This window comes from Passer domesticus, chromosome 2 (assembly GCF_036417665.1).
Source record: "Passer domesticus isolate bPasDom1 chromosome 2, bPasDom1.hap1, whole genome shotgun sequence".
Classification (NCBI taxonomy): Eukaryota; Metazoa; Chordata; class Aves; order Passeriformes; family Passeridae; genus Passer; species Passer domesticus.
The window spans coordinates 61727728-61753300 of record NC_087475.1 but is presented as its reverse complement, the minus strand read 5'-3'; the positions used below and the strand labels follow the sequence as shown (position 1 = coordinate 61753300).

At 41.1% G+C, this 25573-nt stretch overlaps 1 protein-coding gene across 8 annotated transcripts in view; it reads left to right on the top strand.

Annotated features, from left to right (window-relative positions):
- Window positions 1-25573, top strand: part of ENOX1 (ecto-NOX disulfide-thiol exchanger 1) — a 356911-nt gene that overhangs the window by 92975 nt on the left and 238363 nt on the right. For 6 of the 8 annotated variants that reach the window (XM_064408720.1, XM_064408719.1, XM_064408714.1 and 3 more), the window contains one exon: window positions 19105-19182. The exons of the other annotated variants lie outside the window; for them this stretch is intronic. The gene's annotated coding sequence lies outside the window, so the exon portion shown is untranslated. The remainder of the gene's footprint in view (window positions 1-19104; window positions 19183-25573) is intronic. 8 annotated transcript variants of the gene reach the window in all.

The window sequence follows — 25573 nt, the reverse complement described above, 5'->3', positions numbered from 1 at the left end:
ACAGTCCTTTTTACCATGGAAATGTTTGAAGAATTGAAGAATACAATGCTCTGGGAAGAGCACTGAACTTGTAGGTCGTTTTCGAGGTCCTTTGAGCCTAACAGGCCTTTCCCAACGCTGAAAAACTTATGACAGTCAAGGGAAAAGTTCAACAGCCTTTGCTGGGATGCTGCAACAGTGTCATGAGAAATGGGTCATTCTGGATGTAAAATTCAATTGAAACTTGTTTTGTCAGCATTGAGACATTCAAAGATCCATCTGCAGAGGGTGTGACCACTTCTTCTGCCATGACATCTGTTTGGAAGGAAGTGTAAAATTTCCTTTGTGATTCACACCAGAGCTACAGAGTTGGGAAATTCCCTCTCCTCTCATTATGTTTGGTGTCTCACCCTTGAGAGGAAAGGACTATGGTTTGCTAAAGGTCCAAGTGAAAATCTACTTTTAATAAAATATTTGAGGAATCAAATGGTAATTTCTCTTATTATAGATGCTGGGAAATTTAGCTCTTATTATGACACAATTAAGTTGTCTGAAAATTGTTTATTTATTAAAACACCATAGAAAGGACTGTTGTGAGGCTTCCTTTCCAAAGTGGGATAATGAGTAAGAAAACAGAAGGCAAAATGCAGGAATTTGTTTCAGAATCAGGGATATGGTTTGTTAAATATTACTGTTTATAATGGAAAAAACTGTTATTTTAAATTACTGTTCAAAATCTCCTGGTTTAGACTAGTTAATTTTGTTTCCTGCTTGGGTTTGAACATTTCATGTCCCTTGGAAATTAGATGTTGTAACTAGTGTTCCCAGTAGTAGTGCATTAAGCCGCAAAGTGCTGGATCTCAAGCATATTAAGCAGTAAGTACTCTTGAGTTTTACTGTTGCCACATACCTTCTGATAGCCAGTCCCATAATCATATAATATGATGCCTCAAACTGATATGTTTATTGTTCTAAAAAGATTAATAGGCAGATGTTGACCCTGGCAGCCAGATAGAAGGGAAGATTTCCAAAGCATTAAATGTGATATTGAATTTGCTGCATTAAATATTCTATCTTTATTTTGGCTAGGTTGCTTATCTGTTAATTGTGGTCTGTAAGTCCAGTTATAAATGTTTTTTTTAAATACTGTCAGAAAGTCAAATCCTGTGTTTGCAGTCCTAGTGGGCAGAGGATAAGGCCAATCTCTTTTCTTATTGTGATATCCTGAACACTTCAAATGCTTCTGCATCTATGCATTTTGAAGGGAATACTTCTGTAAAATCCAGGTCACTTCAGTTGCTTTAAAACGTAGTCTCAGAGGATTTTTGGTAACCTTGAGTACTGTATCCACTTCTGGGGCTCCCGGCATAAGAAGGAAATGGACCTGTTGGAGTGGTTCCAGAAGAGGGCCACAAAGATGATCAGAGGACTGGAGCACCTCTCTGGTGGAGGCAGGCAGAGAGGGTTGGGGTTTTTCAGTCTGGAGAAGAGAAGGCTCTGGAGAGACCTTACAGCACCTCCCAGCAACTAAAGGGGTCCTACAAGAGAGATGGAGAGGGAACTTCCATGAGGGCGTGTGAACAGGAGAAGGAGTAATGACCTTGAACTGAAAGAGGGCAGGTTTAGATTAAATACTAGGACAAAATTCTTTACTGTGAGGGTGGTGAGACAATGGAACAGAGTGCCCATGGAAGTTGTGGGAGCCCCATCCTTGGAAATGTTCCAGACCATGCTGAACAGGGCTTTGAGCAACCTGGTCCAGTGGAAGGTGTCTCTGCACATGACAGCGAGGTTGGAACTAGATGATTTTTAAGGTCCCTTCACACCCAAACTGTTCCTTGATATATGCTCACTGAGTTAGAAAAATTGGTTGCCTCAAGGCAGACTTTTTAGCATGGGCACAGTCTTACAGCAAATCATCAGACCAGTCTTTTTTATGAAGTGGAGCAGCCTCTGTCTCATAGTTTGCAGCTCAGATAATGGGTGGATGAAGCACAGGACAACTGCTGAGCACATAAACATATCTTTAAAGGCATCTATTTTGAGGAATTACGGAAAATAGAGTCTGTTTGGAATAATCTAACCAAACTAGCAAATATTCAAGTTTATTTTCCGTTGTCTGTGAAAGCAAGGAGATTAGTGTTTGCCTACAGAGGAATCACATTGGATCTGCCTTTTTAGTTGTTACAGGATATACAGCTGGGTAGGCATATCCAGGGATGAAATGAGAGAACTGTCTCTCGTTTGTTTTCTCCAGTCAAGCATAAATCTCTAATTTTAAGGGCATTCTACCCTTGGTTTAGATTTGTTTATTTTAGTTTTACAGTCTCCATTTAAAATCCATTTTAATGAGTTGTTTATGCAATGATAGTGTTTTTAATATATGTTTAGGTTTTGTGCAACTCCAAGTCAGGCAATGATGTGTGAAGAAGGCATGAATTAATAATATGGCAAAGGCAACTGGAATACCTCCAATGTACCAGCCAAACAAGATTTTGAGGTGGATGCCTGTCTGCCCATTTGCTTGCCTTTGCATCAGACCTGAGTTCAAGCTGCTGTTTCTCTCCTCAGGGGTGACTTTTCTTTTCTGGCCTTTTTGCATCCTTAGGACACCCAGCCTGGTGCATGAGTGGTATCATTGATGGTGTGAGTTTGAGTGTGAGATGAAGGTCAGGGAATGGAGGAATGCCAGGAAAGCACCATTTCTTCCCATATGCTGTCATTCTGCACTTAACTCATGCAGTATGGGTGAAGTGGAATGGTACCAGGTCTCAAGTCAGCACCTCAAATCAGCGCTGCAGCAATCTTTACCCAAGGCCATTGGTGGTCAGCCTGGGAACCTCTGCTAGTGTTTGACAAGTGTTGCAAGCAAACCCAAATCCCAGAAGCATCTCCAATAGGGAATATGGTGCATGAATGTTAGCTGGGCAGAGACTTTCCAAATGCTGTGTTCACCTGTGGCTTTTCTAACGGTGGCAGATCTGCATGGGACAGTTTGGTGACCCAAGCCTTGCCATAGTGCAAGGTACGACAGGGCCTTTTGATACTGCTTATGTGTGCCTACTTCCTGACCACTCATAAGAAGCTTCTTAATTTGTCTCCAGACATACCTTGAATATAATAACAAGAATAATTAAAACTCAAATAGCAATTTGGTGCTCTGACCATCTGGGATCCAGCCTGAGAGATGAGATGTAGTACAGACCCTAAAGCTGTTAGTAAGGTAAGCTTTCTTCCTTTTTTTTCTTCTTTTTTTTTTTTTTTGTAATTAATTTAAATGGCTTTTAAATGATTTTTAAATGAGTTCATACTCACAACAGCTTTGAAAATTTGTGTCTTGCCAGTGGGATCTGACTGCTGCTTCTACTGCTGTGCCTCAGTCTGATTCCCAGCTGCAAAAACCAAACCACTCTATCAGCTGGGTGCAACCTCAGCACAGTGATAAAGGAAAGCGAATAAATAGTTGGAAGCTTTTCTAAACATCATTTAGAGAATCCCTTTTTAATATGTGAACCCCAGGGAGAAAGGAAAACAGGGAGGAAGAGGATATTACATTTGCTTTATTAGCATAAGTGTGTGGTGGTTCTGTTACTGGCTTGAAAAGAGGATGATGAGAAGTATTGAGTACATGAAGTTAAAGCTGATGGAAGTGTTTTATGGAATATCACTTTCTAGGAAGGTTTTCTATTCTCCTTGTAGAGGTTTTCTGTTCTCCTTTTCAGCCTGGAAAGGCTGGATTGGGTTTTATTCTACTAGGGAAACCAACTACCCACTGAGTGTTAAGGGAGGAACTGGAAGAATGGCAGAACCAGAGCAGTTAATTCTGGCCTCACCTTGGGGTATCCCAAGCATAGCAGCAGAGTAAAGAGGAGTCACAACTACACTGACTGTTTTCCAGTGTGAAATAGTGTCCCTGTGGCAGGGTGTGCAACTCCAGTGCTGCCATTTCTAGCCTCATTAAGCTTGTTATGAAGAGACAGATCTAATGCTATCAGGTGCAGTGGTACACTGATGCAAATAGGAACTTTCAGGGCCCAAGTGAAGCCACTGCACCCTGTCACAGTGGCAGCTTGTTTGGAGTTAGCAGGGCTTGTGCTGAGGCTGTGTAAGAAACACTGAGGTGGTTGATTATCTCTTGCCTCCTTAGCTGGGGCAAGCTTCTTGTGGCTGCGGTGGAGTTAACACTTCCAAAAGCCTGTACAGAAGGACTGATAAGAATGAATTCCAGCAACATCAAAGGGGAGAGGGAATCCTTTCAGATGCCACACACTAGGTTAGGCAGAGGAAAGGGAAAAGGAGTGGTTGTTTCCTTGAAGAACTTCTTTTAAGTTACAGGGAAGCTGAGGCAAAAGAGAAACTCTTTCCCTTGTCTAAATGTAGACATAGGTTTTTGGCCAGATGCGTAATCTAATACTGATTACACAATTCTTTTCTTTGTTTTAAAAAAAATCTGCCTTCAATGAAGAAGTGGCAGAAAAACATCCTGAGATATTTTTTATTTTGCAGCCAATGCCACAAAGCAAAAAATCAGGTTTTGGTGACTCAGCTCTTAGCAGGATTGTGCCATGCTTTGGTGCAGCAGTGACTGCAGAAGCAGAAGTTTTCAGGGATAATGCTGAGCTGAGCCCTGATACTGGCTTCAGTGCTGTCATCTTCAGGGCTGTTGGTCAGACAGCTTATACCTTCTGGTCTCAATATGCTTATGTCACCAACAAGGTTTTAGGGCTAAAGCAGCCAAAAGGAACTTTTTCAGGGCCAACCAAAAGGTGCTTTTTTTCTCCTAGGGACTCTTTTTTTTTTTTTTTTTTTTTCCCCACCCTACTTTTTCTGGCTGCTCTTTGCCTTACAGTTGCAATCTTCACTTGAAGATATGCATCATGGTGGGCAGCCTGAGCAATTGTGCCAGCTGTCTTTCAGGCCTGGCTTTGCCAGTCTGATCTCAGCTGTCAGCATTTACAGTCCTTGCTGCTGAGAACTCTCAGGCCAAGAACAAGTAACGTCACTGAAAAGGCACTTCAACAGCTTGTGTTTCAGTCCATCTTTAGCAAATGTCTTTTAAATTTCCTGTGGATCTTATAGGAGCCATATGAAGTACCCTGGGAAGCCTTATTGAAGGAGGGATGCCAAGATGCCAGTGGGAATTTCCACCGAGGGTTATGGCACCATCTTCCCAGCCCTTTTCAGTTCATTCCCAGGTTGTGAGCCAGAAAAGTTCTTGCTTGATTCAAGCCTATCAGAGTGTGATTCCCAGATATTTTACCTGCGTCCGGCAGATGCCTTGTGGTAAGAGTAGGACTGCACAACTAAGTACAGCTCAGGAGAGTGCACGGAGAGGGGAGGGAAGGGGCCTGGCAGAACTAGACAGTTTAATTGTGAGACAATTCCCTTCTCCTTCACCTGGACAGACAGGCAGTGCCTTCAGCTTGCATCTGAGGAACTTCTCTTCAGACCTTAATTTGCACCTTTTCACTGTCCCACCAGATCCAGGGTAAATAAGTAAATAAATACAGATATATATATATATATAAATGAAAAAAAAACACATGAAAAAAATCAAAATCACCACTAGAAAAAGAGAATCAGTGGTAGGAAGAAAGAAAACTTGGTTGTAAGTGGGCCACATAGAGGAGAGACTGCAAACAGATTATTTCCCCCACTGGATGCTGTTCACAGTAGAGGAATTCCACTGGTTTGGTCCTCAAACAAGAGGACAGAGGAGGACGACATCCTGAAACCATCTTCCACCACCTTTGAAGGACTGGGACAGTCTCTCCACTCAGAATTTCAGAATAACTTGCGCTGCTGCATGGGACCAACAAGCTTGAAGCCTTTCAAGAGGCAAGAAACAGAGCTGGTTCAGTCCAAATTGTCATGCAGCTTTATTAGAGGAGGGCAGCACATTTGTACGCCCTTCAGCCTTCATTCCCATCCCTTTGGTCCTGCTTTCCTTAATCTATTCTTGCTCCTCAGCTTTCCCGTATGCTGCTGAAAGCTAAAAGAGACACCCCCTCTCAACTCCAAATGAAATTTAAAAGTACTACTGAGTTGTGAATATAGTGAGACTCTAATCTGGCAATTGTCCTCCCTTCCCCTTCTTTCTCCCACAGGCTTTGCTGTTTACTTTCCCTCTTTCAGTTCTGCAGTAGGAGTAAATTCCTTGCCAATGAAGAATATCTTTTGCTTATCCATTTCAATGACAACCTTAATGGGAATTCAAATAGTATAAGGCAAGATTGGACTCTGTACCCAAACTCTGTACCACAGGACTGAGACCCTATGGTATGTTACTGGAAAAGTCTGTCTTGTTCTTGCAGGTGAAACAACAGATCCTGTTAACGGGAAATGAAATTACTAATAACAACTGGCCCGTGTTGTTCCTCTGACAGGCCAGCTTGTGGAGAGTGGTTTGGTGACTGATAAGATAAGGGAGTGGAAAAGAGATGTTGGGAGGCTGTTTTATTGAAACCTAAACAAATCTCACGTGCTGTAGATTGGTTGATGTCCTGCCCCAATACTTCACTTTTATTATTAACCAGAAAAACAAAATCAAATCAAAGTTCCCAAGGCAAAACAAAACAAAGTGAAAGTTCCCAAGGCACAGCAGGCTAAATAAAAATATGCTGAAAGACATGCATAATATATTAACTGTAGTTTGCTTCATTTGTAAAGAGCAAAAGAGAACAAATAACCAGTGTTTCTGCCCCTTACGGGCCTTTGTCAGAGACATACTTTTCTGAGCTGTTCAGTGGAGAAAAAGATTTTAAAAAACATTTTTTCATAAGATTTTCCAAGCTGCCCTGAAAATATATATTAACTATTAACTTGTTCTTGGGGTTTTTTGAAGCAGGATATTTCCAGCTCTCCGACTAATTTGAGTAAATTTATGCCAATAATAATGCAACCAGTTCAGACCTGCACACTTTTCTCTGTCTAGCAAGTGGGTGCTACTGAGCTGTACAGAACAATTTACATGTATGTGAACTGCCAGGACTAGACCTTTAAACATAATTTCTGTGATATCCTCCTCAAAATTGCAGCTAATAATATAGAAGCCTTTTTTTTTCCCCTATCTTAGTCATAAATCCTCTTAAAACGTAATTCTAAGTAATGTAGATTTAAAGACTGTAATTTAAAATCAAGTGTTTCTTTTTTTGTTTCTTTTTTTTTTTTTTTTTTTCCTAGAGGGGGTGTATCCTGCAAATGCTTTAGAAATGAGAGCCTTATTTCCAGTACAGATACAACTGTTCTGGCTCCAATGCTGTCCTCAGCCTGACTCCTGTCCACATGCTGTCTAGTCCACACCCAGCTGGCTGCAATTCTGTGCCAGAGCCAGAGCAGTGATGACACAGCCATCACTTGGAAACTTGTAGGAAATATCATCAAAATATATCCTAAACATAACAGCATGGGATTTCTGAGGGATTCGATATCCTCTGCTGCACTTAAAGCACTATATATATATATATATATATATATATATATATACATACACACACTGTGGTGCTGTTGGCAGATGGAAACTAGTGTTTTTAAGAAGTTGATTTAAAAGGTGACAGATTCCAGGCAGACAGAACAAAACAGATTTTCTTGCTGTTCTAATTCCTGCTGGATATACACCCGGCTATCTAAAGAAACAGTGTGCTTTTCAAACCTTTACCTGAAATGACCTTGCAGAAATATGGAGAATTGTCTTTGCAAACTTGTAGTCAAATTATGTGTAAGGGCTTCTTTTGTGAACTGGTTCTCAAAATGGGCTCAGGCTTTCTTTGTGACCCCCTTTCACCCCATTAAAATCCCTTTCTAGTTTTTTAACAGTTTCTGTGTTTGAAAGCTTAAAAATCTGAATTGGAATATTTCAGTCTAACTGAAGAGCATTTAGAAAAGTAGAAACTTGTATTTCAGAGAACAGCCCACTTGTGTTTGTAGGGTGCAGAATACATTGTATGCTGCCATACATGCAGACTGTCCCTGACCTTGGAAATGCTTTATGAGAGATTTCATCCCTCACTGATGTCTTGCTTTCATGATTTTTAATATGCATGTGTACTTGAAAAACCAGAAGTTCATGTGCGCAAAGGGCTGCTGTTCTTTGAGAGTATGGCTTTTAGGATTAGGCTACTGGAGGCCCTGTCTCCATCTTTTCCAGAGGTGACCTTTGTTTGTACTTAGTTTCGAGTGTAAGAGCTGCCTGTGCATGCAGCTTTTCTATTATTCTATTAGTATTTCCTTTATCAGCTCATGACACAGATGGGCATATTGCAAATGCCCATACAAGTCTCTTGCAGGCACAGAAGGAAGCTGTTTTGTTCCAAACAACCTTACTTTATGTGGCTGTAGTGGTTGGAGTGCAGACAGTTTGCAATTTTAGTATTAATTAACAAAGAAATGCTTGAAGAATTTATTCCAATGCAGAATTATTCTGCTCTTTGGTGTTTAGTGGACACAGGCTAGTTCAGCAGAATCTTTCCATGTGCTGGGCTATAGGGATGTGAAAGGATGCCATTAAGATTCTCCCTTGGATGACACACCCTGATACATGATTGCTGTTTTTTGGAGGAGTTGTTTATTTTTATTTCATTCAAATGTTTCTTTGCTAAAAGCTTTCTGCCAGTAATTGCAGGCTCCAAAGTCAGCGGTAACATGGCAAAGACACATCCCAAATATAACAGATCCTAATTATACTTTCATTTCTTAAAGTCTCTGTCGGGCTGATTTCTGCTTAAAGAGCAGCTTTCCAAACTGGAAGTGAGCTGGCTGGTGATGTGGGTAGGAAAACTATGCAGAAAAATAATGACCTTTCCCTCTGTCAAGGGCATCTGCCTGCTTGTTACTGCAATGATGTGGTGCCACAGAATCCCTCAGGTGTACTCACTGATTCCTGCTGATAGAAATCCAGAAATCCTCTACTCTGTTCAAGCAGACCCTTTTTGTATGTTCATGCAGGCAGGATGAGACACACGTATATCCCCTCCAGGCTTAATTATGTGACACAGGACTGTGAGTGAAGGTGGAGGCCAGCGAGGAGCTCCAGCAAATCTCCATCAGGGCAGTTTTTCTAGCCAGAAGTAGTCTTGTGGAACCCCCACCAGCACTGCTCATTCCTCTAGTCTGCAGTCCAAAAAAGAATGTATTTCCATATTGTGGTTTTGCTCTGAGTAGTTTAAGACAGCAGTTTTCAGCCTCAGTTGTGCTGCTAACCTCTCCCAACCACAAAGAAATCACTGTGTGGCCCTATTATCATCACATTACTTAAAATAAATACAAACATGGCAAGTGCTTCTACCCTTGCTAGAAGTATTTTGTGTCTAGAGTCAACTGCCTCCTCCTGGTTTTAGAGGAGGCAGTTCAGTCCAAAAGACCATTTTCTGCTTTGCATAATCCTACATAAATTTTGCTAGGTCAAGGATAAGACTTTATTGCAAGTAACTCTTGTAATGAGCCAGTTAAAAAAGAAATCAGAATATGCCTCTTTTGACAGAGGGCAAAATTAAAAAAAAAAAAAAAAGAAAAAAAGAAACACAGAAGAGTAAGTTTGTATAACTCAGTAACTTTTGACATTTTTGATGCCTTCCTTCCAGGAAAATGGAAGAAGTGGACAATGTTTCTGATCATTGGAAGGGTCTTGGGTAAAGTCTTGTCACATAGGAAATCTATGTTGGCAGAAAAGAGTCCATGACAGGCAGTTACTCATCTGAGTAATTCCTTAAATGTTAGCCAGACTTTCTCTTTCATGAGCTGATTTCCAAATCATTGAACTGACCAGAACTTTGCTGCAGTGCTTTGAGGACTATTCCTGGAGTAAGAGCCTCCTTCATTCCTTTTCTTTTCCTCCAGCAACAAAGTAAGAAGAAACACGACTTTTGCTTTTGATTGTTGCTTATGATCAGCTCTTGATAGGGACTCAATTTGTGCTGCTGTTGTCACCAAAAAATCCCCCATAGCAATGCGAAGTTCCTTTCTCGTTAACACAGACAACATTTGCAGGCCTGATGAAAGCATTCTCCTCCAGGCTGTTGTTTTCTCTCTGCTTACTACTGCTACCATGTCTCAGGCAGACCTCGTGGTCCTAATGCTAAAATGACTCTTTCCTGAGGGAGTTACTCACAGAGATGGTAGGCACATCACTATTTTTGCTCCCCCTATGTGTGTATGTTTTCTTTCTGGTATCTCTTAGTAATTTTTTTTTCCCTCTTGTTACTAGTGGTCTTATTTCAAGATACATGGAAGTTTTGGTGTTGTGTATTGGAGATGAAGCTTTGCCAAGCAATTATTTTTCTTTTTCTTTTTTTTTTTTAAATTTGCAGGACATCATTGTATCTCTTCACAAAGATTGTATGGATTGCAGTCTTCATGTGTATATTTTGTGTTGCAGAAATGCCTCCATGATCAATTGGTTAATAGCGCTTTTGGCCCATTTTATGATCTGTTCATGATGGTGCTGTACAGTGTCTAATAATGCTACACTGATAATAAGAAACTATGTGTTTGCATGATACAGTTCTCCATTATAATGGAGAAATTACTGCTGTTTTTATTCCTGTTAAGATCTGCGGTAATTTAAGCTCAGTTGTAGCTGCTTTGATTTAAGTGATTATGTGCTCTGAAATATTATGGTGTTCCCTGCCTTTCTCCCCTCATATCTGTCCAGTCTCTCCCAGCTGGCTGGCTGCCTTACCTGTGAGTCTGCTACTGCTCTGGGCTTGGGAGGCTGACTTTAGTCTCTCTTTCAGTGCTACTCCAGTCACAGCAAAACTCTGTGTATTTTGCTCACATTTGGGCACATATTTGTAGGGTGTTTTGTTCTAGCTCTGTGCTCTGCTGATCCCTGGATACTTTTAGCTGGACCTGGCTTGGTTGGAAGTTGTACTTGTCCTTTGCTGAGTACATGTGAGACCACAGTGAAGTACTGTATCTGACTTTGGGCTCCCCGGTAGAAGAAAGACGTAGTTAGACTGAAGCAAGGCCCCTGGAGGACCACCAAGATGTACATTGAGCTGGAGCAGAGGATATGTGAGAAGAAGCAGAGAGGTCTGTGTCTGTTCAGATCAAGGGAAGGTCATTGGGCAATCTTATTGCTGTCTAAGACTACCTAATGGCAGGGGACACATAAGTCAGACTCTTTTCAAAGGTGCACAATGATAAGAAAAGAACAGACACAATTAGGTACATTTGAAATCCTGACTGTATATATTTGGAGGGAAAAAAGTCACCATAGGTGTGATCAAAGACTGACACAAATTGTCCAGAGAGGCTGTGAAATCTCCAACCTCAAAGTTGTAAAGAACTTGACTGGAGAAGACTGAGCAATCTCCTTTAAGCACAAGAGGACCCTCAGTGGTCCCTTCCGATTTAAATTATTCTGTGACAACCTTAACCTCAGAGAGAGCAGATGATACAGGCAGCTTTGAAGGTCTGGATGGAAAGCTCTGGGAATCAGTCTCCAGAGAAATAGGATTTGTGGGATAGCTGGTTACAGAATCATAGAGCAGCCCAGATTGGAAGAGACCTTGAAAGATCATCTGTCCAACATTTTGTGGGAAAAGAAGCCTAGATGAGATTATCTAGCACCCTGTCCAATTGCATCTGGAAAACCTCCAGAGACAGAAATTCTATCGCATGCCTTGGGAGGTTGTTCCAATTGTTGATTGTTCCCAGAGTAAAAATTTATTTTTCATATTGAGCTGAAACCTCTCTTGGTACAACTTTTATCCCTTGCCCTTTGTCTTTTCCCTATGTCTCCTTGTAAAGAAAGCCTCCATTCTCTTTGTAGCTGCCCTTTAAGTACTGGAATACTGTGATGAGGTCCCCCAAGCATTCTCTTCTCCAGGGTGAAGAGAGGGAATGACTGAATGCAATTTTCATCCAAAGTTTTATAAACAGTTCCACTGAAAGAGAGGAGGGCAAGACAGCTGCAGGAAGGTGAAGGACAGAGACAGTAACTCTAGCCAATTCTGATGCCTTGAAGTCCCATCCTCCCAGATTGCTCTCCTCAGTTCACTGTTGTTTACACTTCTTGGGCCTGAAGCTGCAACAGTGTCCTTGGTTCTTGGGCTAGAAAATGATTTTTTTGTCTAACTAAACTGTGAGGAGAACATGTTAACACTTTATATGAAGTTCAGAGTTACATACTAATGCAGTATATAACTATATACAGAATCTGAAAAATATGACAGCTAAAACTTAAGGCATCATTCCCTCTTCTATTTTTGGAGGACTTGGAGAGGAACTGGGCACAGAATATCACTGCTGACCTGCAGCTTGTCCAGAACTGCTGTGGTTTAATCCAGCCAGCAACTAAGTAGCATGAAGCCACTCACTCACCCCATCCCCCAACACCCCTCCCTGTGGGGAGGAGAATTGAGAAAAAAAGTAGAAATTGTGGGTTGAGATAAGAGCAGTTTAATAAACTAAGTAAGATAAAAGTTAATATTAACCAAAACAATAAGAATGCTGCTAATTATGATAATAGTGGTTATTGAGTAATGAAAAAAGAGGAGAGAAATAAATCCCAAGAAAAGCAAGAGGTGCACAATACAGTTGCTCACCCCCAAATGAGCAAATGCCCTGCCCATTTCTGAGCATGATCTTCCATGGTGTGAGACATCCCATTGATCAGCTGGGATCATCTGTCCTGGCCATACTCCCTCTCAACTCCTTGATTGGCAGAGCATGGTAATGTGAGCAGTCCTTGATTCAGTGTAAGCACTACTTAGCTGCAATTAAAACGTCAGTGTGTTATCAGCCTTATTCTCATACTACATCCAAAACCCAGCACTGTACCAGCTACTAGGAAGAAAATTAACCCTATCCTAGCTGAAACCAGGGTAAGGACACAGCTAAGAGACAAATGATGTGGAACACTGGCTGCCTCCTGTACTCCTACATGAGGTCAGTAAGAAGGATCCTGAACAAGAGGCTTGCAGTTAGGCAGGGCTGCCTGTTTTCCTTTGCTCACTGTCTGCCTGCCTGCCTTCAGTCCTTGGTAACACTCAGGCTGCTGGCAGCACAGCAAGGAGGCTGGTGAGTGTCATTGCATTAGCCATTATTAAAGGCTGTTAGCATTGTGTGCTGTGACATGTACCTGGTATTTATTACTTTTCTCTGGATTGCATGGTATCATCTTGGATGGATGTGAGCCAGTTTCCAAATCCTGCCCTTCCTCTTTCCCTCCCACTTGTTCAAAATCCAGCTGTGTTCAGCAGGTATAAAAGTGCTGACCTAGAGAGCCCACGACAGCCAGCTGCACTCCCCTATTCCCTTTCTCTCCTGTTTCCATTGCTCATTTTTCAAATGAAGCAGTTCTGCTCTTTCTGCTGCTCAAAATGGGAGCTGTACTTCTCGGTGCAGAAACTTTTTGCCCTTGCCGTCAGTCACACAAGGAGTTCATGTGCCACCTGCACCAGTTTAGGAAAACAATCACTTGTACATGTGCAGGGAGAGCCAGCTAGTCTTTAATTCAGTTTTCAAGCATATAGCATGTTTTGCTCAAGCAAATAATTAATTCAGTTCACCATTTGAAGTTTGTTATGAGAAGTAGTCTCAGTAAGGCATTGTTCAGCAGCATAAATCCTAGTAAGTCTTTAGAAGTATAAATTTTGCTGTGGCATCTTCTGATCAGCAAAACACATCACTTTTGCTGTCTGGTCAGCTTTCTTCCATGTCACAGCTGCCTGAGGAAGGACAAACAAAAGCATTAGACCCTCCACAAGAATATTCATCTTCCTTGCACAGCAAACATTCCCCAAATTGTTGTTCATTGATAGCTTCACCCCATGGCCACCTCACCACAGCAGGTCCCTGGACTGAGGAGTCACAGAGGCCTCAACAGTGCAGAGGAATCACCATCTGAATTTCCCTGTGCAGCAAGCATGAGGCTGGTTTTACTCTTTGGGTGCTGGTGGAGCTGGAGATGAGGTACAAACTCATAGATTTTGTGCTCGGATAGTCAGCAGAGGAAAAGGCACCAGTCACGCTCAGAGGGTCGAAGAGTGGAGCAGCCTCTGTACCTGCATTGCAGAAATGTTGGTGAGAAAATACGTGATGAAGTGAAGGTGAAATTTGTTGTAGTGAAAACTGAACAATAAACAGCAGCACCTGTTGCTTCTGTGCTTTTTGACTGTCATATATAAAATTACCAGATCCTTCACGACACCACTGTTCATAATTTTATTGCATTTGGCAAAGCTGAGTATGGAGAAGATGCAACCTAGGAACCTCTGGAAACTGAAGGAGTCATGAGAGTTTTTTTTCCCCCTCTGAAAACTTTTTTTCTTGAAAAGTGAGTAGGACAGACAGAAAAGGGAACATTCCCTTCATTGTCGTGATACTGGTGAATTAATATATCCTGGGACCAGGAGTCTAAACAAAGGGATAGGCTGGAGTGCAACCATACTGTGTGAATTAGAAGTTGATAGCAAAGAGCTGTCTACAAGTAAGCAACTTCACAACACTTCCATCAGTCCAGGGCATTGAGTATCCCTGCATGCTCCAAGCCAAGTGTTGGCTTGTTTGGGGGCTGGGAATTGCACTGTTGGAAATGACAGGCTGCCAAGCTGTTCTCACAGATACAGGCAATTTTTGCAGTGAGCCAAGAATTAAACTTTGTGGCCAAGAGTTAAGCCTTGTAAACCTGTGTCAAATAACAACCTTTTTGTAGCTCATATGGTGTTTATGCATTTGTACCATTAAGGAATAAGTCTTATTTGGAAATAGGTTTCAATTTTGAAATCTTTTAAATTTCCCTCTTTACATACTGTTCTTGCACTATAAGAAGGCATCATCTACTGCTTTTAAAATGTACTCCAAACAGTAAGACTTGAATAACAAATGCTACATTAAGCTAAAAATCTTTAGACCAGTGGGTCATTGCACTGAAACTGCTTGTTCATGAAAGCTCAAAATTCTTCAGCTTTAGAAACCCACGGAAGCACATAAATCACTCAAAATAAACCCACAGAGAAATTTCCTCCCCTTCCCCACTGCTGTCCTGCTGTGGGAAAGACCTTTTGCTATCCCTGATTTCCCCCTGGAGTGAAATCGCATCCACCATTCAATACAAAATTAATAAAGGTATATAGAGCATGTTGAGCAAACACTGACATATCCCCAATGGTGAATTTACATCCCTCCATTCTGTTTAAAATTAATAAAGGAAGACAAGGCATACAAAACCAACACAGGAGAGTATAAAACCCCTCACGCAAAGCCCACCAAGGCTTGGCAATGAGGGTGAGCTTCTGCGCTGGAGTAAGTGTCTCTAAGCGTGAGGCAAGTCTTGGGGTGGAAATGCTGGTTCCCTTTCTTGGGCAGGTTCAGGAGGGCTGCCTGGCAGCATGCCCAGTGGATTTGTCACTCAGGAGCAGAAATTGCCTGAGCTGTTTGATGTGTTTGCAACATGACTGTGACATTCCCTCCTTCCTGCAGGTGATGTGCAGGATAAAAGATGCTGTTTCAATTGAAGTCTTGCTCAACTGCATCCCACCTTCCACTTGCCTTCTGCCCTTCCCTCTCCCAAAGGCACACTCTGCTGTCATCAGCGTGCAGTTATGGGTCTGTAAAAATGTTCTCTGATCTGAACAGCCAGCCAAATGCTTCATGGGCTGTTGTGATGGACTAGGGACTGCTGGAGCAAGGGATTGAAGATACTCTGAATGTCTGTGGCATTTGCCCCCTTCAGAAAATTGCCTGATTTTAGTATAGAAAATAGGTAAGCATTCTCAAACACTCCTTAGATAATCTGACTCAATGATTATTTATTTCTCAGGTACCTCTTTATGAACTGGGAGGCCTGGCATGGAGGTTAGACACCAGCAAGATGGGCTCTCGCAGTTATCCTGCAGAAATTAAATATAGTCCCTTATACTCAAAGCAGTCAATAATCTCTTCTTTACCAGCACCTGTTACATCTGTACCCTTCAGAGCTGTGCCAGATCCCTCCACAAGTGCCAGCCATTGATCTAGCTGCAGAAACTTCCCACAACTGATCGTGAACAGTTGGAAACTGTCAGTTTTTTGAAATGTTTATGGCCACATATTTCTGAAGAGATGAGCTGTCTTTTGTTGCATGCTGGCTTCAGGTTAAGCTATTTTTTATCACTCTGATGTTTTGTAGACACCGCTGGTTACTCCCAGGTTTGCAGCATCAGCTTCTCCCACCAGTTCATGTGTTTTTTATGAACCTGGAGATGTTTTTGGCAGAAAGTGGAGCTGTGCCAAAAAGAATTGTTCCTGATTTTCTTCATGCTTGCCTTGTTTTCTGTACTTGCAGCATCTGAAGAAGGGGAACGCTATAGCTGTGGCAAGGAAAAGCTGCCTAAACTGCTTTGTAGAGTGTTGGCTGGTGTGCATATTACAGCTGTCCAGGAGCAGTGTCTCAGCTGTGTGTCTTAGGCTCCTCACCTACCAACTCCCCACACTGCTTCTAAGACAAATTGCACCAGTCTCTGGTGGCCTGTTGGTGGTCCGCAGATGGTACTGGTTGCCACATAAGTAGGATTTATTTGGGGACTGCCTTTCAAGACTCCATAGATTTTTTTCAAACTTGATGTCCCATGTGGGATCACACCACGGCATCCCCCTTGTGCCCTGTGGGACAGACCCACAGTGTCCTCCCTCTGCCAGCACTTCAGTGGGACTTCAGTGGGTAGAAGGCCAAGCTTCTAATCTACCAATTTCAGAAGTGTATTTGCAAGCAATGCCTTTTAGCTAACTTAAAGGTGAGCTGCTCATTTGGATGAGGAACTGTGTTAGGTGGGATGAAGCTGTTGCAAGAAAACATCTTCCTTCTAAGAAAATTCCTTTCTGTAGGCGAGTCTTTAGTCATCTTTGTAACCTTTGTCATCCTCTCCTCCCTGGGGAGTTTACTCTGTGACCTTTGCTATTCTACCAAGGCGCCTCATAAATTATTATTCTTTTAAATGGCACTTAGACTGTCGTCGTGACTGCTAGCCTTGAAGATTTGCAGTCTACTCTGTAATTTTGAGGGGGAAAAATGGTTTAGTGACAGAAGAAATATTGTACTTCACGATAAAACTACTTTTGTGTTTCATTTTCCACTCAAGTCATTCATATCCCTGTCACTAACCTCATTCAGGTCAAGGGCTTGAGGCAGAGAATGGGCATAATATTTTTGGTCAGACTGATGCATCTGAATATTGCAAACATCTGTAATTTTGAATTGAAATGAGCATTGTGTTAAATCCTCAGGCAAATATTATCAAGACAAAATAGATTACTGAAGTTTGCATTTCTTTTGGCAATTCAGACCAAGGCTCTGTTGACTGGTTATTCCAGACATTAATGAACCTGTTTACACAAAGGGAGCTGTTTCTTATGGCTGCAAATTAGATCCTGGATTCTGCAAATTTTGTAGGAAAATCTGTGGGCCAAGTAGCTAAGATAATAATGAAAAAATCAATCAGGCACACATTAAATGTGAAGCATGTAAGAAAACATCTGCAGCACTCGGTGGACATCTGGGTAACATACTTGCAGTGCTGTTTTGCCAGCTTACATCTGGAGTGGTTCATGAGAAGAGAGCAGATGCTAGTGTGAAATAGGTCATCATAGCAGCAGGGCATCAGAACAGAGGCATTTCTTTTTTTCTTCTTGCAGTAACAGCTATTTCTTTTTATTCACACCAATTATGAAAATGTTAGCCAAGTATGCAATGTGAATGCATGTATTGTGACAAGCCAGTACTCATAAAGGGTGTCAAGGCAGAAAAATAACCTAACGAGGAGGCTTCAGAGAAACAGCCCTTTTGCATTACACACTGAGTATTCTTTAACAGACATAGTGATTATTTTTTGTTAAGATTATGATCTTTTCCCCACCATGCTTTATTTTTGTATTTAGTAGAGATTTTACTAAATGCCTTCTAGGTGGCAAATGCCCAGAAGCAAAGATGCTAATTCAGGCGAGTTTCATCAGTCATTTCAAAAGAGAGGTCACACAGATAAGAGAAATGAACAGTACACAGTATGTGAAGCAGTGACATTCAGTGAGCCCTTGTCACTAGCAGCCATTAGCATGGAGGCCTGCTGTTACATTTCAGTGCTTTATGTGCTTTTCTTGACCAGGCAGGGAGCCTTCGGAGCACTGCAGCAGTTAGTAGCATACAAGTTATTGTTTCTTTCTTGAATGCTTTATATTTTTAGTACCATTTAAATTTTTCCGTGTCCCCTTGTGCATCTAAATTTTAAAGGGAATTGAAGAATGCATAATTCATATCTGTCCCAGAGGTAATGGAATGACTCAATGATATCCGTGAAGGAGATGATTTTAAATTTCATGTCTTATGCAAGAGGTCATATTTATACAAAAGGTGCAAAAATTGGTCTCAAGGATACCCAGATAATTATCCTTACAATAATGAGTGTGTATTCCAGGGGGGAGTATCACAGGAATCTTTAGTGTCTTGTATGTGACCATCCCTTATTATCATGGTGTCATGGTTGTCATGATTGAAAACTTAGCAACTGATGGATCTCAGGCTATGACTGGTATTTTGACTTGGAATAGCACTTGCAGGAGGTGTGAAAAGACAGGTTTGCTTTGATTCTGTTAAAGTATTCATGCAAGATGTGAAGCATTTGTTTACTGCTGAAATTCTTTCCTTCATTTAAAACAAAAACAATTTTTTGTTGATGTTGGGCAGAACCCACCAGTAGATACTTTGTCACACAGCACAGTTCCACTAGACTATTTCTGCTCTCCTTTCCCAAAAGCCTAGAAGTGCCATGGCTAGAAATAAGTGTCTGGTTCTGTGATATGCTATATGTTTGAAAATGCACTTTATGGTCTGTATTACAGACAGCTCAAAGGGAATATAAATTGGTGCAGTATTCTCTCTTTTCTTCTAATCCAGTTCCATATATTCATTGAATTTTTACCCTGAAACATATCTTTAAAAACAACTTACCACTTTGCATTTTATTTAACTTGGACTTTGCTATATTTGTGTAATTGTTATGATCTAGCTGCTCCTGTAGTGTAAAATGTTTAATATCCTCTAAACCAATTCTACTCTGACTTTTAGCATTGTGTATCCAAGGAGACAGCTGATTTTATTTGCTTTTCCTTTGGAAACTTTCTAGTTTTAACTCTACTTCCCACTTTTTGCAGGATTGGCCATGAGAATTTGTAATATTCCTTTGGAAATACTGTGATGGGGCCACTGAGAAGTTACCTTCCTGTGTACAGGTCTGTAAAATGTATTGTGTTCTGACTATTTGTCATGGTTTAGGAATGGTGTTCTCCAATTTAATGTTCCCATTGAAACCACTCCAACTATATGTCACTCACTCCCCTCCTCTCTCCCTGCCTTGTTCCTCCCTTCCTCTCCCCCTTCCTTTCCTCCATGGTGGACTGGTGAGGAGAATGGGAGTCACAAAAGATAAAGATCACAAATTGAGATAAGAACAATTTACTGGAAACAGCAATGAGGTAAAGAAAATGAACAGTAACAGCAACAATACTAATGATGGAGTGTGTAAGAGAAAAAAACCTTCTTGCTGACCCCATGGAAACCTCTGACACTCTCTCTGCCATGCTACCCCAGTCCAGAAGCAGGCTCTTCCCCCTGTCCTTGGAAGATGACCTGAGGTGGTACAGGATAACCTCTGGGTCCTAGCCATACACCATGCTGGCTACTGCAAAAATTAACCTTGCCCTGGCTGGAACCAGGACAGTATTTCAGCATGTAGACCCCTGTGCTGACTTCTTATCTCTTTTATCTTGAATGCCTGCAAGCCAAATCTAATTTTATGCTGGAGAAAGTGTTGTGAAAAATTCATTTTGTTTCTCACCAGATGCTTAGGACATAACTCTATTGTTACTGTTGTACAGATGTAGAGTAACCCATTCGTCTTTCCTTCAAAGTGAATGATTGCAGTTTATAGAGTTGAACTGCAGAAAGGAATTGGGCCTGTATGTCATTTTCTTCTCACTGCTATGCCTTTCAGTATGTTTTGGAGCTGCATTACCCTAAAAGGCCCTGCAATCGATTACTTCTACCCAGGTTGCTCCTATGTGAGCAGCTGACCACAGTTAGAGCTGTGGATATTTTCAGAAGCACACTTAGCAGACCATCAGCAGAATTACTGAGGCTTTTGGGTCAGGAGGAGCTCAGGTTCATGGAAAGTTTACAAAAATGAAAAAATAAAGTTTATATTTAAGAGACTGTAAAAAGAGCATAATAATAATGGCTTGACTCCTGTAGTGTCAGCATGGCAAGAAGTGGTGAGAAGCCTGTAGCTAATGCTATGTCCTTGTCAGCTGAAATGATAGTGTGGCCAGCAATCACTCTGATTTAGAGGGTAGAAAACACTCCCCTGCATTTCAATATGTTTTTCTATGCAGCTATGTAATAGAGAAAAAATTTATTTCTTACTGCTTTCAAAGCTAGTACTGAGCAGCATTTTAATAGAAATCTGCTAAGAAAAACATGTGGGAATCAACTTTTACATCTGGTTGGTCCATACCCTGTTATTGGTCACACTTGGGGTCTGTAGGAATTGTATGTCCTAAATAATAATTTTCAAAAAATGTTCATTTTCGAATATACTGTATTTCATTTGCTTGGTTTACCTTGGCGTCCTTTGGGTGTTACTGTTTTCCTTGTTGATTCTGTAGTCACATACTGTTTTATTAGTTTGTAGGAATTCTGCAGGGAAAGTAGCTTGTAAACCTTAAACAAAATCAGATGGATTTAGGAGATGAGAGGTATCCAAAACAGCTTTTAATTCATTCTTGGAAATTGTTATGATAATACCTTTTAAAGCCAACACAGCTCCAAGACACTTTAGAAACTCTTTGAACCTAGATGTAAACCTCACACAAGGGCACAGCTTCTGTAATGAGTGAAAGCCCTACATCAGACTGCTTGAGATACTGCAGATACAAATCTGATAATGGTGCCTTGGGCCTGTGTTGAGTGAAAGCTCTGTGTTCAAAAATAAGTAGCTTTTCATTGTAATTGAACAACTGTTGAATGATCTGTGTCATCCTAAGGCTTTGACTGCGCTGCTTCTTTCTTTAATGATGATACCCCTTCAGGCAAAATTTGTGTTTTTCTTAGACAGGGGGTGGGGAGAAAGAAGTGCGAAACACTGGAAGACGTTTGTTATAGAGGGAGAAAACTAGTTGCAGTTGGCATTTGCGTACTTTACTAGTAGCAACAGCAGCTTTATAAAATTTTCCTTTCAAGAACCTGTCTATGAGTGTTGTTTGAATCATGCTTCACCTAAGTCTTCCAAGAGTTACTGCTAAAATTGCCAAAGCAAAGTGAGGTTGGGCCTGTGTCTTAATAACGTGATACAAATGCAATCAACAGCTGCCATGTGGAGAATTTTTAGGCAAGTCATTTGTCTAAAACACATTTTAAAAGTTTCCTTGTTCAGAAGTCTAGTTCGTGGAAATTTCTGATGTGCATACAAATTAGTATTGTGCCATTTAAAAAGAGGATAAATATGATATTAATTTGATATATGTACATGTTAGATGTATGTATATTAAGAGGCATAAAGTAGTTGGGTAAGGATGTGCTGTACCTTCATTAGAATGCAGAAGCAAAGGGAAACCAATTAAATTAAAAGGCAAGAGAGTTCTACTGAAAAGGACATAGAAGGTCTAATTTCCCCTTGGAAAGTATTGCCCCAAGGTATTATCAAAAGGTATTGCCAGAAATAGCTATTTACATTAATAAGAATGCCATCATAGATATATTTTTCATATTTTACCTTCATAAAGAAGTTACAGTGGTTACACAGCAGTGGCAGAAAGCTGAACTCACTGATCCTCAGCCTGGGGTCTGGGTGAAGCTTCTTCTCCAGCTGTGCAGGTATCTCTTGTACCACTCCTCTGCAATGTCTGGTATTGATGTTGAATGGAAACAGGACAGTGATCTAGCTAAATGATTAGTTTAACCTGGGTCAGCTATTTCCATTTATCCCATGTCTTTCGCTGCAAATTTCAAAATTTTTTTTTTTTTTTTTTGTCATTTGTAATTATCTCCTACTCTTGTTTTCTTAATCTCTTGTTTATTTCCTGCATACAATCCCTCAACTCATTCTCCAGAGAGGCCTCCTTTTCTTGAGATCTTCATTACTTGTGCTTGCTTTCTTGGAGTTTTATTAATGTATTGCTCGAGTTTCTAAAGTTTTCTGTTGGGGTCACTAAATACCTCTTGGGGTGTCCTCAAGCCTTTTCCCTTGGCACTTCTGTGGTGAAACAAGTATCTTGGTTTTACAGGGAGCAGAGAAAACAAAACTTGTGAAAACAGTTCATGGCTACCACATGGGATGAGGAGGCTCTGTGTCCTGGGGCTGGGCTGCTCTGCCCTGTCCTCCTGTTACAACCTCCTGGGCACATGGTCAGCGTGGGCTGGCTCCTGGGGGAGTTTGGTGGGGGAGCACTGCTCCATTGTCTTGCTGCTTCTCAAGTGAAGAAATCACAACTTCAAAAAACACAAATCTGTCAAAAAAGCATAGGAGGGAAAGGGAGAAGGGAGAAGAATAGTCGAGGGAGGACACTTTTCTACTGTAGCTTGTAATCATGGCGACTCTACCTTTGATCTCCATACCGGTGCTGCTCATGGACCTGCTGCGGCACTGGATAAAAATGCAGCCATGCCTTAAAGCCGTGCTGCCAGACAGGCCAAACTCTCTCTGCCACCAGGCTTTGCTCAGGGCTCAGCTGCCCCACCAGAGGCTCCAATGGAGGGTTGCAATGAGAAAGTGGAGGGAGGTGGTGCACAAACCTGGACTGTGAAGGAGCACGGTTATCTTTGTGCATCTTATATGTAAATTACCTGGCAACAAAGAGACAGGAAGGAAAGGGAGTTTTACTGCCTGGAAATATGCCATGTGTGCATTTGATGCATATATTTGAATTATTGAAAAGATGGAAACAAAATAGTTTGGTAGCTGGAGAAAATCTGTAAGCTAGATGCTTGAAGGAAATATGGGAAGATAAAATGGGAAGGTGGGGGAAGTGAATCTCACAAAGCTGCCATGGAGGGGGAGTTGTATTTTATTAGAACAGAAATCCAAACAAGACTGTGATTTTGTAAAGATTGTGATTTTGTAAAAATTCTTGTGTCCAAATCATGAGTCTTATGTGCAAGCTAATTATAAACACAGTGAGCTGATGCAAGGATTTGAGCACAAGTCTTGTAAGGAGTGACTGAAGGAGCTGGGGGTGTTTAGTCTGAAAAAAAAAGCAGGCTCAGGGGAGACCTTATCACTCTCTACAGCTGCCTCTAAGGAGGGTGTAGTGAGGTGGGAGTTTGTCTCTTCTCCCATATAACAAGCAGCGGGGTGAGAGGAAACAGCCTCAAGTTGTACCAGAGAAGCTTTAGATTGGATATTAAGAACAATTTATTCACATAAAGGATTGGAACAGCACTGGAACAGCACTGGAACAGACTCCACAGGAGGTGGAGGAGTTACCCTTCCTGGAAGTGTCCAAAAAACATGGGCATGTGGCACTTAAGAGACATGGTGGGGAATGAGGCCATGCTGGGTTAACAGTTGGACTGTGTGGTCTTGGAGGCCTTTTCCAACCTCAACAATTCAATGATGTGCATTTTTTATTTTAATTTTTGAATGGTGGCTCAGAATGTCTGTTACCATCTCGCCCTGATTTTTTGTTGCCCACAGCAAGCCACAGAACAAGGTATTATGAGAAAATCTAGAATGGCAGTGTGCTCATCTGAGTAAGAGCTGTGGCCAGAGGAACTGCAAAAGACTGAAATTCATATGTATGCAGGGAAAACAAACCAGCAACCAACCCAGACAGCAGGTTGACCTTCTGCTGGATTTTATGTTTTGAGTTCTTTTCAAGGTATTTCTAGGAATGGTTGCAAGTACCTCCTCTGCTGGAGAAACAGTCTGGAAACATCCTTAAATACTTCCCTCTTGTTTAATGATAGCTACTTCCCAGAAGAATGGGAAGCCAGTTGACAGAGTCCTGCAAACTAAGCAATGTTTTGATAGGCTCAGATTAGGAGTAAGGCTCTTTACTTGCCTCACTTTTGTGCCATCGTCTTCTGCTTCAAAGTGACACTTTGATGATAACCTTTGCTGATCTTAATTCCTGAGACAAAACATAAAAAGAATGGATATCTTTAGTGCCCATGGTCAAGAAGACCTTAGGGACACCAAAGATAATTTGGCTCATTTGCCTTCACTACCAGCAAGAGTTGTCTAGATAATCAGAGAGAGATGTTTATCTAATTTTCCAGTGTGGAATTTTTCAGTGCCACCCCATGTAGTCTTTTCCAGACCTACACACTTGGGTATTGTAAATAAAATCCATGTTATACTCTAATTGCTCCATAGGAAGCATTTTGGTGTCTTATTTATAGTGAAGCTAGAGAACAGTTGAACATAACTTTCTTTATGGTAAGCTTTCAAATATTAGAAGGTAAAATTACTTTACATTGTATCTGATTTAAATGGTTCATCTATTTTTCAGAATAAGCAATTGCAGATCTTATAGATCCCATTTAAAATACTTTTTCCTGTCTTCACCTTCCATGTGTTGCTAAATTCTTGATACAAGTACCAGCATTAAGAAGCTAAATATAGTCAATATGACTTTCAGATAATACAAATTATATAAAATAAGCCCAGAATTTTAAAGTTCAATAATTAATTATGGAGCTGCACCCTCAGCCAAAATGACCCCAATCCATATTATGCCTGAGCTGTGTGCCAGTGGAGTCACTGCTAGTGCCTTCTCTCTCTTCCATCAGTTAAACTCTCTCAGTGTGATACTGGGTAATGAATGACGCTGTTGGAGAAGCACTAAGTGAGCCACTGATGGCTCCCAGCATATGGATAATGGCACATCTTGCACCTTTTCATTGCCTACATTCTGCCTGCACACAGATAGCTGAACAATAGATGAGGTGAAATGGTGGCCGTAGTGCATTTCAGAAACAATAATTGTCCATTAGGTCCCTCTAAAAGAAAGACAGCAAAGAACTGCTAAGTTTTTTATCCCTAAGGCCCTCAGAAGAATCAATCACATGTCATGAATAATAATTATAGAAGAGGGAGGACAGCTGTTCAACCAAACACCATCAGTATTGACACCTTCCAGGAGGAGTAATCCCCTTGACCAAAGCAGGTGTCACAATAAGATAAAAGTCATAAGCTACAGCTCCAGTGAGAGTCTGTTGCCATATACAGAAAGACATGAATTGATTTCCCTTCTGAAAGGCAGTTAAAACATCTTCTCCAGCTGAGAGGAGAAATATGCTGTCACCACTGTTCAAGTCTCCAGAAACAGCAGTGAAATTTGAAGAGATAGTACTTAAAAAACAAGGATTGCTCATATGGCCAAGCACCAACCAAAATGAACATTTCTCTTGCTTTTCAGCTAAAGTATGAAAAAAGGCTACCTGTTCAAATAGTAAACATTAATGGATTTTTTGAAATTAGTTTACATGACAGCAAATATTAGAATCTTAGAATCATTTAAGTTGAAAAAGGCCTTTAAGATCATCAAGTCCAACCTTACAGCTGCACTGCTGAGTCCTCCGCTAAATCCCTAAGTGCCATATCTACACATCTTCTAAGTACCTCCA